Below are 10,515 nucleotides of genomic sequence, written 5' to 3'. Positions count from 1 at the left end.
ACCTATATGAAATTATTTTCCACTAGTCGCCCCTTTGAGTCTTTCTTTAGCCTTTTTATAAACCACAAATCTTTTACCCTTTTACAAAAACAAAATAAAAATAAAATCATCCTACCCATTTTTTAATGAGTCTAAGAATAGAGATGAAATGAAGAAAAGAAAAAAGAAAGACTTGTGGAAAACTAAGAATTTGTTAGTTGCTTCAAATAAGAAAAGAAAAGAAAGTTTCCATCCAAAGAAAAATAAATAAATAAATAAAATAAAAAGATAAAACTCCAAAAACATAATCAAATGAGTCAAAAGCCAAAAGAAAAAGAAAAAAAATGGCTAAGGATGGAAACAAAGTGTAGAAGCAAAGTAAAACAAAGTTTTCTCTAGTTACATATTATGAAGATCCTATTATCTCAGACTTGTCCTTTTGAATATCCATTTCCTTCCTTCTTTAAACCATCACCTAATCCCCGCAACACCTAATAAAGACCTCTAGCTCAATTAGGAATAGGTTAGTATGATAGTAAGTGGCAGATGTGTTTGATCGACTTCAGCTTCCTTGTATATCATTGAGTTTGTGAGAAAAAGTGTGTCCACTGCACACTGGAGTGAGCGAAACTTGAGTGGAAAAAAATCAGAGTGTTTTTGTCTTGACATATTTGTGAGGCCCTACTTAAAGACGTTATTCCAAAGTTTCAGAAATGGATCTATTATTGCATTTCATAGCATAGTTCATTATATATATGTTTATCCGTAGATGATTGATTATTATGCATGTATTAGCTTAGGTTTTGAATTGTTTATTCTTATTTTATTGCTAATGAGATGTATAGATATCTGAGAATAAATAAGGAAATAATCATTTTATTTCTTAGTCATTGTAGTATAAATGAAGTTTGTGAGTATCTTCTCTGTAAAACTCTCACAAGGCTATAACTCGTTCACTAGGGAATTTCTAGTGGTTTAAGGCCTTATTTCATATGGTCAATGCAATCGCACTCGCCAAAACGAGATTAGTTAGAACTCCATTTTTGTCACTTATTTTAATTTCTCATATTTACTTGAGGACAAGCAAAATGCTGTTTAGGGTGGTTTGATAAGAGCCCAAAATTGTAGTTTTAACCCCTTAATAATATTACATTTAGACCAATTATGTTTATAATAAATAAGAGTTAGTACTGTTTATGTACTTTTGTGTATTTCAGGTCTTGGAGTCAAATATGTGAAGAAATATGTCACTTTTGCAAGAGAAAAGAGCAAAGGTTGGTTGCTAAGAAGTTCTATGGTTAAAGCCCAAGTTTCAAGGAGAAAAAACCTTTTTAAAGCCCTGTCAAAGCTGAAAAGTCAAAATCAACGCGGGTAGAAATAGAGCATAAAAGTCAACAGAACTTTCACAGGCCGTATCTTTGGACTCAGACCTTGGAATGGGGCCTATTATATGTCAAAATGACTAGCTCGGAAAAAGCTTTCTAATGGTCGAGGACTTGATCCAATCAGAGGAGTAAAAGTGGATAAAATATCTGTTACAGTAATTTCCAGCAGAAAAACCCTTTTTCGACTTAAGTAATTAGGTTTTGGGCTTGATTTAGTGGCCTAAAATATAGCTCCAAAGCCCATACATGAAATTGTAAATCTAGCCCTCTCCAATATAGAGAGGACTAAGGCAAAACTCAAAAACTCTCCTCTCCTATCTCTTGTCTCTTAGTTTTTCTCTTTAATAAACCTAATTTATGTTTTATTAGCCTAGCTACCATTAATTCAATTCAAGTTCTTTTTAATAAAGTAGTTCTTTAATTATGTCTTCTTCTTCTTTTTATGTATTCCATGATAGTCTAATGAAGCATAGCTAAACCTCCATTATAGGGGTTTGATTGAAGCTTTGATGAAGACTTGATGTGTTAGTATAGAATAGTTGTATTAAAGAGCTTCAATTATATAGGGTAGTTTATTCACCATGAGAATGGATTTCAACTTCCTCTCATACTAATTATTAGTTGGTTAGAGATGCCATGAATAATTAGGGATAAAAAGACCTAACATTTATGTTAAACCTTGTGTGAAAACATAAAGATTAGGATTTACAACAAGCTCCATACTAGCATGTTAGGGATTAATCAAGGTGGATATCAAATCTCCTTAATTCCTTCTCATATTCAATCTTATTATTCAATTGTCATAGTTTAAATTAGAATATCTTAAATCATAGTTTTCACCATATTAGTTATAGTCACAATAATTACTCTCATCATATTGGTTAATTGTTAAATTAGTGAAATTGTTACGTTCTAAGCAACTAGGAGTGGAACGAATCTTTACTCAAGTTATTGTATGATAATCGAGAGTAGAACTTTGATCTAAACGTAGAATAATTTAGTTTTCTTATTCCTAGAAAATCACTATTCATTAGGATAAAAAGTTGTTATTTAAAAGAATATCAGTTTTCTCTTCTCTTTTTCTGATATCCATCCAATTCTCAACTCGTCAGCTGGGTAAACTTTTTATTGTGTGTTGTAACGGGTTAGGGATTTATGGTGAAGAATAAAAAGGCTTTAAGGAATTGGTGAAGGCTCAAGATGGGTTTTTAGTATTACGTGTGGTCTTTCTATCTAGACATTCTTTCTGTCATCACTCAATAATCATTTAGATGAAGCTTTTGGCTAGATTCTCACATGATATGGAACTTAATTGTTCTAACCTTAGTCTCGGAAACTCACTAGTATATACAATCAAATGTTTATGCATGTCATTCTTGAAAAGATGTAGATACTATTGTACGTATATTAGTCAAAGTTCGAAGAACAAATCCTTACTCTATTGCTATAATGAGACTTCTAAACTTTTTATTCGTCATGGAAAAAGGAAACAAGACTTTTAATACTAAACAGAAAAATATTTATGGTCTTTTTAGAAAAAAAAATTTAGAAAGGAAGAAATATACTATTATATCTACTATAGAAAATGCATAGTTTTTGCAAAATGTTATTATACCACCCCTAAATAGAAATATGTTTTGTCCTCAAAATATGAAGAGATAAGGAAAGAGATTATCATGGAAACATGAGCAAAAACGGCGATACACCTGTATTATATTCTTCATGATGAAAATACGTCAACCCAAAATAAGTTTGGGGTGTGGGTTGTTTGATATAGAATGAGAAATACATGGTTTATTGTACTAGGGATAATTATTCTACTATTAACTTTTTGGGTATTTGTATTTTTGAAAGCACATGAAATGCAGAAATGGAAAATTTTGGCATGATGTATTTATATTACCTTCTACTCATATACCAAATTCCACAAGAAAACTAATAAAACAAGCAGACAATATTAAATTTATACTACTAGCTAGTTATAATTATACATAAGTGATGAAAAGAAAACAAATATCAAACTAAAGATAAAACATAAACTATAAACTATCTATACGGATACTAGAGAGCTGCTTAGTCAGAATCCCTGCGTGACTTGTCACGACGTCAAGAAGATCCTTCTCCTGGCTGACGTCAGGTCCTAGCGTGTCTATCGTTATGCAGGAGTGCATCTCTAATGCTCTACAGTGTTCTAGTGACACTATGCTGGAAACGTCGCTGCTCTTGCTGGAAAGACTGCTGCTCCTCTCTAAAGTTCTGCTGAGCCACTAAAATGACTCCTTGCGTTTGCCTGAGCTGGTGAACGTGCTGGTGTAGAATCATCTGGCCTCTATGGAGGAAGTGAATTCCGTCTATGGGCAGAGTGAAATGTCGAGTGGCTCCTTCAGCGAAGTAGTTCACTTGATCAGTAGGCTCTAGCTGCAGGTGGATGCCAAATTTTCTGGATGCAGTGGGCATAGATAGGACCTATAGAAGTGTCTTTTACCTCCACTAAAGCATCTATAGCATCGAACCCCCAGTGTTGCATGATCCTAGTGACTAGCACTGGTAGAGGGGCAGTGGACCTCCTAGGTTTACAGAGTTGCTCCCAAACGAAGGTGACGATGTAGAAGTTGTTCTTTTGTTTCTAAAGAATCCACAGGATGTGGAGCATCGCCTTACCGATATCAAAAGGCTTGGCTGAGCATATCAAGTTGAAGGCTATCTACTAAGATACTGCCAAATGATTCCTTTGTATCGAGTTCTGAAACGCACAGTGTGACGTACGGTTTTTCCTACCCTCGAGAAGCATTTCTGCCATCATCACATCGATGGTCTTGTTGTCTAGGGGCTGTTCTGTCTGAATATAAGCCTTCAGAGGAATCCTTATAACCTCACTCACCACGTCCTTAGTGAGCTCAAACGTTTGGCCATCCACGACAACTGTGATGCGGTCATCCTCCTCTCTAAGTATATAGTTATAAAACGAAAGAGTGAGAGAGGGAGAATAACTCGCACCTTCCAACAAAACCAAAGGTTCCCATCCTCTTTTTTATTATCAACCTTGAAGTCCACTACAAACATATCGGAATTGAAAAGGTTTTGAAAATTTTGCTCCGTCACGATTTTTCAAACTCGAGCCATTTAGAGTAAAGGAATGATGAAATTAGGGTTTTTAGTTGGAATGGGGGTTGACAATGGAGCAAGCTGTAAAATAAATTGGAGTGGTGGTGTGTCTAGGTAAGTGGGCAGTCGAGAGCTTAAGAGCGGCGAGTGGGAGTTGACTTGGGGTGGCTAGGTTTTGGGAAGTTTGAGGATAATGATGTCGGTTAGGCGGTCGCAAGGTATATAAAGGTTTGATGGCACGTGCCTCCTTTAAGTTAAACAAATTTTTGGCCCAAAGCCAAATGAAATTAGGTAATTCCGATCATGTCCTCAGTACCTTGCAAACTTCAAAAGCCGATCCGCACTTCATTACTCGTCCAATCTTGACTAGTGAGGTACCAAAATGATCAGCATTGAAAATGCTATGAAACGGTATAGGGTACACTCATATCCAATGGTAGATGAAAAACAAACAAAGGAAAGAACATAAAAGAACTAAAGGGAAATATATACAAACAAAAGAAGGAAAAAATTTAATTAATTTTTTTGGGTTTTGAATAAGTTTGACTGAAATTTTAAAAGGTGGGTCATTTTAAGTCAAATTCCCAAGACTTAGAAGTTTTTAAAAACTTGAGTCAATCCCAACCAGATAGTTGGATTACTCTCCTCATCTGTGCTCGGTGCGCAAGTGGCTAGTACATAAAAACCTTAAAAACTAAATTTTCACTATGAGGTTGAAGACCGAGACAAGTTGGTGTTTGACAGTTCGAGCACCACCCTTCTCTCATAGCTCGTCTCTTATGTGCGTATGAACTCTTACTCAAACCAGGAATGGTTTTTGGTATATGTGTCCATATCTTTAGCTGTAGTTCTCTAGGAAGTGATGGCACATGATCATTGAAACTGATCCATCTAGTCTTGCTCGGTGGAGGGTTTTTGTTCGTTACAGAAAACATTTTTGAAATTTTTTGAAAGTTTTTCGAAAGAGAGAGATTTAGAAGGGAGAAAGATTTAGAAGGGAAAAAAAATTAAGTAGATTTGTACAAGTTTGAGTCATTTAACATCATATTCTTGAGACAAATAGAGAGGTGGAGGAAAAAGGTAGAATTAAATATATAATAGTATCACTTTGGGTTACTCTATTTGTTTAATTCCCATTTAGAGACGCCTCGTCTACTCTTTTTTTTTTTTTTTTTTCTTTTTTTGTATTTGGTTTTCTCTCAAGCAAAAGATATCTCTAACCATATAGTGGTTTTGACAAGAAGATAAAATTATACGTGAATCAAGGAATACATTATGGAAAATATGATTTAATTTTCGTAGATAGGATGATCATGAAAGAAGTTTTTACGCTCCAGCTTCGTTCGCATCACTTGTTGCTTCAAAGGCTGTGTTTGTTGGTTTAAGATTCGAAATAGCTTGTCCTGGGAACACACCTTTCTGGATTTTGTCTTGGGCTAACAAGTTCAGAGATTGTTGCATAGAGACTAGAATTTGGGTTTGTTGTTGCATGACAGATAGCATTATTTTGGTGGATTTATCTATTTGGACACTAGTTGATGGTGTAACCAGAACTAGGTCTCTTTGGTTGTTGATAGGTAGGTTTTGGTAGTTCTGGTTAAACTGGGATGGAACCAATGCTCTATTCGGATTGTTATAGGTACATTATCCTTGTCTGAATGTATTTGGTGGTTTATTGAAACCTGGAGGTGGTTGGGTATAACACCCCATTTTTTTTAATATATTTACTAGTACAATAAATAATAATAATAATAATAATAATAATAATAATAATAATAATAATAATAAAAAAAAAAAAAAAGGATAAAGATTAGAAAGAGATAGGGTAAAAAGGATAAACTCCATTCCCTATTTTTGGGTTTTCAAAAAGGGGAAACAAAGATACGAGTTTGAATGGAAAAGGAGTGGGAGAAAAAGACAGGAATAAAAATAAGAAAAAAAAAAGTTTTACTGAGAGGAAAAAGGAAGGCTTTTTGCTGGAGATACTAAAAGCGCGTATAACATGTATTCTTTGAATGTGGCGAGAATGACCCAATCAGGAGGGTAGGATCCGTTAATCTTATATGCAGGGACGTAAATATCCTACCCTAAGACGACGTGCTAGCTTAAAGGTAAAGTGTATCAAACTCATATTTAAATAAGTTATCATACGTGTATTTAATAAGTGGAATATAAGTGGTATTTATATTGTGAGTTAATTTGGAAAATGGGTTATTAGGGTTTCGTTTCATCCTGAGTTTTCAGATGATTGAATAGGGTGACGATTGAAATATTTATATCTTGGAAAATTCCCTATTTTAAATTTTTTGAAAATTTGGGGTATGACATTATGTTTGAATTTGTTATTTACTACTTCCTCTATTGGTACTTAGCATGTAAGAATTTATCGTATGATTATGAAAATAAAATGCTTGTTGTTTTAACGGTTAGTTTCTTATGCAATTTATAATCAAAATTGTTCAGCATGTTATACTGTTAATTTCCTAACGGAGTTTTCTATTTTAAGTAAGTATTGGCTAAAGAAGAAATTGTTATTTTAAAATTTCATATTTAAGTAATTTGGAATTATCCAAGGAATAAAGAAACCCTTTTGGTAAAGGTCCGATTTGGAATTGTTGATATTATCCAAGTTATGTATATCGTTGGTGTGTGATCCACTATACATAGCATCTCTCTGTATGCATCATTGGAGTTTGATCCAGTGTATACATGTACACCATTGGAGTGTGATCCAGTGTGCATACCACACATCGTTGGTGTTTGATTATATGTGATGGTAAAGAGCTTGTATGCATCGTTGGTGTGAGAACCAGTGTATACTTGCATATCGTTGGTGTGTAAGCTAGTGTGCATGTCTCACATTGTAGGTGTTTGATCCTATATGATGGTGGACATAGTGTAGGTCATTGATGATATGAATCAGCATATACTTTTTATATATTCATTTTGAACAGGTGGTATTTGTGAGACCCTGAGAGAAAGGTTAATATTTTTTTTAAACACCAAGATGGTGGATGGAATTTGTGAGTTTTTTTTTAGCGAAAAGATTTGACTGGGAAGATTGTTGGGAAATGAAATTATTAGATGTATATTAAATGTGGAACGCTTGGACTAGTTAGGAAATACTAAGAGAGGAACTAATTGCCTCGGTGTGATAGGAACTACCTTGCCTTCGTATTATGATTTAACTCAAAAAATATGAATCTGTTGAACTGAGAAAGAATGATTTTAATTAAGTGTTGGCAATTGAAGAAACTAATTACGTTAATTCTTTTTAGTTGTGTATACTAGCGTATACACGTGTTTCTTGGGTTCTATCCGTTTATGGACACACTTTCAAGGTTAATATATATACACTCCTGATGTTATATATGTTACATTAATAGAGCATGTATGTCATTGAATTTTCTTTTTGTCATTTCTATCATACAACTAAGTTGCTATGATATTACTAATTGCTTGCTTGCTTCTATCTACTTCGAATCTCAGGACGAGATTCCTTTTGAGTTGTGTATATTATAACACCCCATTTTTTTTATATATTTACTAGTACAAGAAATAATAATAATAATAATAATAATAATAATAATAATAATATATAAAAATAAAAATGATAAACATTAGAAAGAGATAGGGTAAAGAGGATAAACTCCATTCCCTATTTTCGGGGGTTTTCAAAAAGGGGAAACAAAGATATGAGTTTGAAGGGAGAAGGAGTGGGAGAAAAATACGGGAATAAAAATAAGAAAAAAAAAGTTTTACTGAGAGGAAAAAGGAAGGCTTTTTGCTGGAGATACTGAAAGAGCGTATAACCTGTATTCTTTGAATGTGGCGGGAATGACCCAATCAAGAGGGTAGGATCCGTTAATCTTGTATGCATGGACATAAATATCCTACCCTAAGATGACGTGCTGGCTTAAAGGTAAAGTGTATCAAACTCATATTTAAATAAGTTATCATACGTGTATTTAATAAGTGGAATGTAAGTGGTATTTATATTGTGAGTTAATTTGGAAAATGGGTTATTAGGGTTTCGTTTCATCCTGAGTTTTCAGATGATTGAATAGGGTGACGATTGAGATATTTATATCTTGAAAAATTCTCTATTTAAAATTTTCTGAAAATTTGGGGTGTGACATTATGTTTGAATTTGTTATTTACTAGTTCCTCTATTAGTACTTAGCATGTAAGAATTTATCATATGATTATGAAAATAAAATGCTTGTTGTTTTAACGGTTAGTTTTTTATGAAATTTATAATTGAAATTGTTCAGCATGTTATAGTGTTGTTTTCCTAACATAGTTTTCTATTTTAAGTAAGTATTGGCTAAAGAAGAAATTGTTATTTTAAAATTTCATATTTGAGTAATTTGGAATTATCTAAGGAATAAAGAAACCCTTTTGGTAAAGGTTGGATTTGGAATTGTTGATATTGTCCAAGTTATGTATATCGTTAGTGTGTGATCCACTATACATAGCATCTCTCTGTATGCATCGTTGGAGTTTGATCCAATGTATACATGTACACCGTTGGAGTGTGATCCAGTGTGCATACCACACATCGTTGGTGTTTGATTCTATGTGATGGTAGAGAGCTTGTATGCATCGTTGGTGTGAGAACTAGTGTATACTTGCATATCGTTGGTGTGTGAGCCAGTGTGCATGCCTCACATTGTAGGTGTTTGACCCTATGTGGTGGACATAGTGTAGGTCGTTGATGATATGAATCAGCCTATACTTTTTATATATTCATTTTGAACAGGTGGTATTTGTGAGACCCTGAGAGAAAGGTTAATATTTTTTTAAACACCAAGATATGATGGTGGATGGAATTTGTGAGTTTTTTTTTAGTGAAAAGATTTGACTAGGAAGATTGTTGGGAAATGAAATTATTAGATGTATATTAAATGTGGAACGCTTGGACTAGTTAGGAAGTACTAAGAGAGGAACTAATTGCCTCGATGTGATAGGAACTACCTTGGCTTCTTAGTATGATTTAACTTGAAAAATATGAATCTGTTGAACTAAGAAAGAATGATTTTAATTAAGTGTTGGCAATTGAAGAAACTAATTACGTTTATTCTTTTTAGTTGTGTATAGCGTATACACGTGTTTCTTGGGTTCTATCCGTTTATGGACACACTTTCAAGGTTAATATATATACACTCCTGATGTTAGATATGTTACATTAATAGAGCATGTATGTCACTGAATTTAATTTTTATCATTTCTATTATACAACTAAGTTGCTATGATATTACTAATTGCATGCTTGCTTCTATCTACTTCGAATCTCGGGACAAGATTCCTTTTGAGTTGTGTATATTATAACACCCCGTTTTTTTTATATATTTACTAGTACAAGAAATAATAATAATAATAATAATAATAATAATAATAATAATAATAATAATAATAAATAAAAAATAATAAAATAATAATAATAGATAAAAATAAAAAGGATAAAGATTAGAAAGAGATAGGGTAAAGAGGATAAACTCCATTCCCTATTTTCGGGGGTTTTCAAAAAGGGGAAACAAAGACACAAGTTTGAAGGGAGAAGGAGTGGGAGAAAAAGACGGGAATAAAAATAAGAAAAAAATGGTTTTACTGAGAGGAAAAAGGAAGGCTTTTTGCTGGAGATACTGAAAGAGCGTATAACCTGTATTCTTTGAATGTGGCTGGAATGACCCAATCAGGAGGGTAGGATCCGTTAATCTTGTATGCAGGGACATAAATATCCTACCCTAAGACGATGTGATGGCTTAAAGGTAAAGTGTATCAAACTCATATTTAAATAAGTTATCATATGTGTATTTAATAAGTGGAATGTTAGTGGTATTTATATTGTGAGTTAATTTGGAAAATGGGTTATTAGGGTTTCATTTCATCTTGAGTTTTCAGATGATTGAATAGGGTGATGATTGAGATATTTATATCTTGGAAAATTCCCTATTTTAAATTTTCTAGAAATTTGGGGTTTAACATTGGATTTGTGGAATATTAGTCCATGTGAAATTTGGATGTTGTCTCCCTGGTGCATTTG

The sequence above is a fragment of the Coptis chinensis genome, chromosome 8 (genome assembly GCF_015680905.1).
Source record: "Coptis chinensis isolate HL-2020 chromosome 8, ASM1568090v1, whole genome shotgun sequence".
Classification (NCBI taxonomy): Eukaryota; Viridiplantae; Streptophyta; class Magnoliopsida; order Ranunculales; family Ranunculaceae; genus Coptis; species Coptis chinensis.
The sequence above is the reverse complement of the archived record's forward strand: the minus strand, read 5'-3'. Positions refer to the sequence as shown.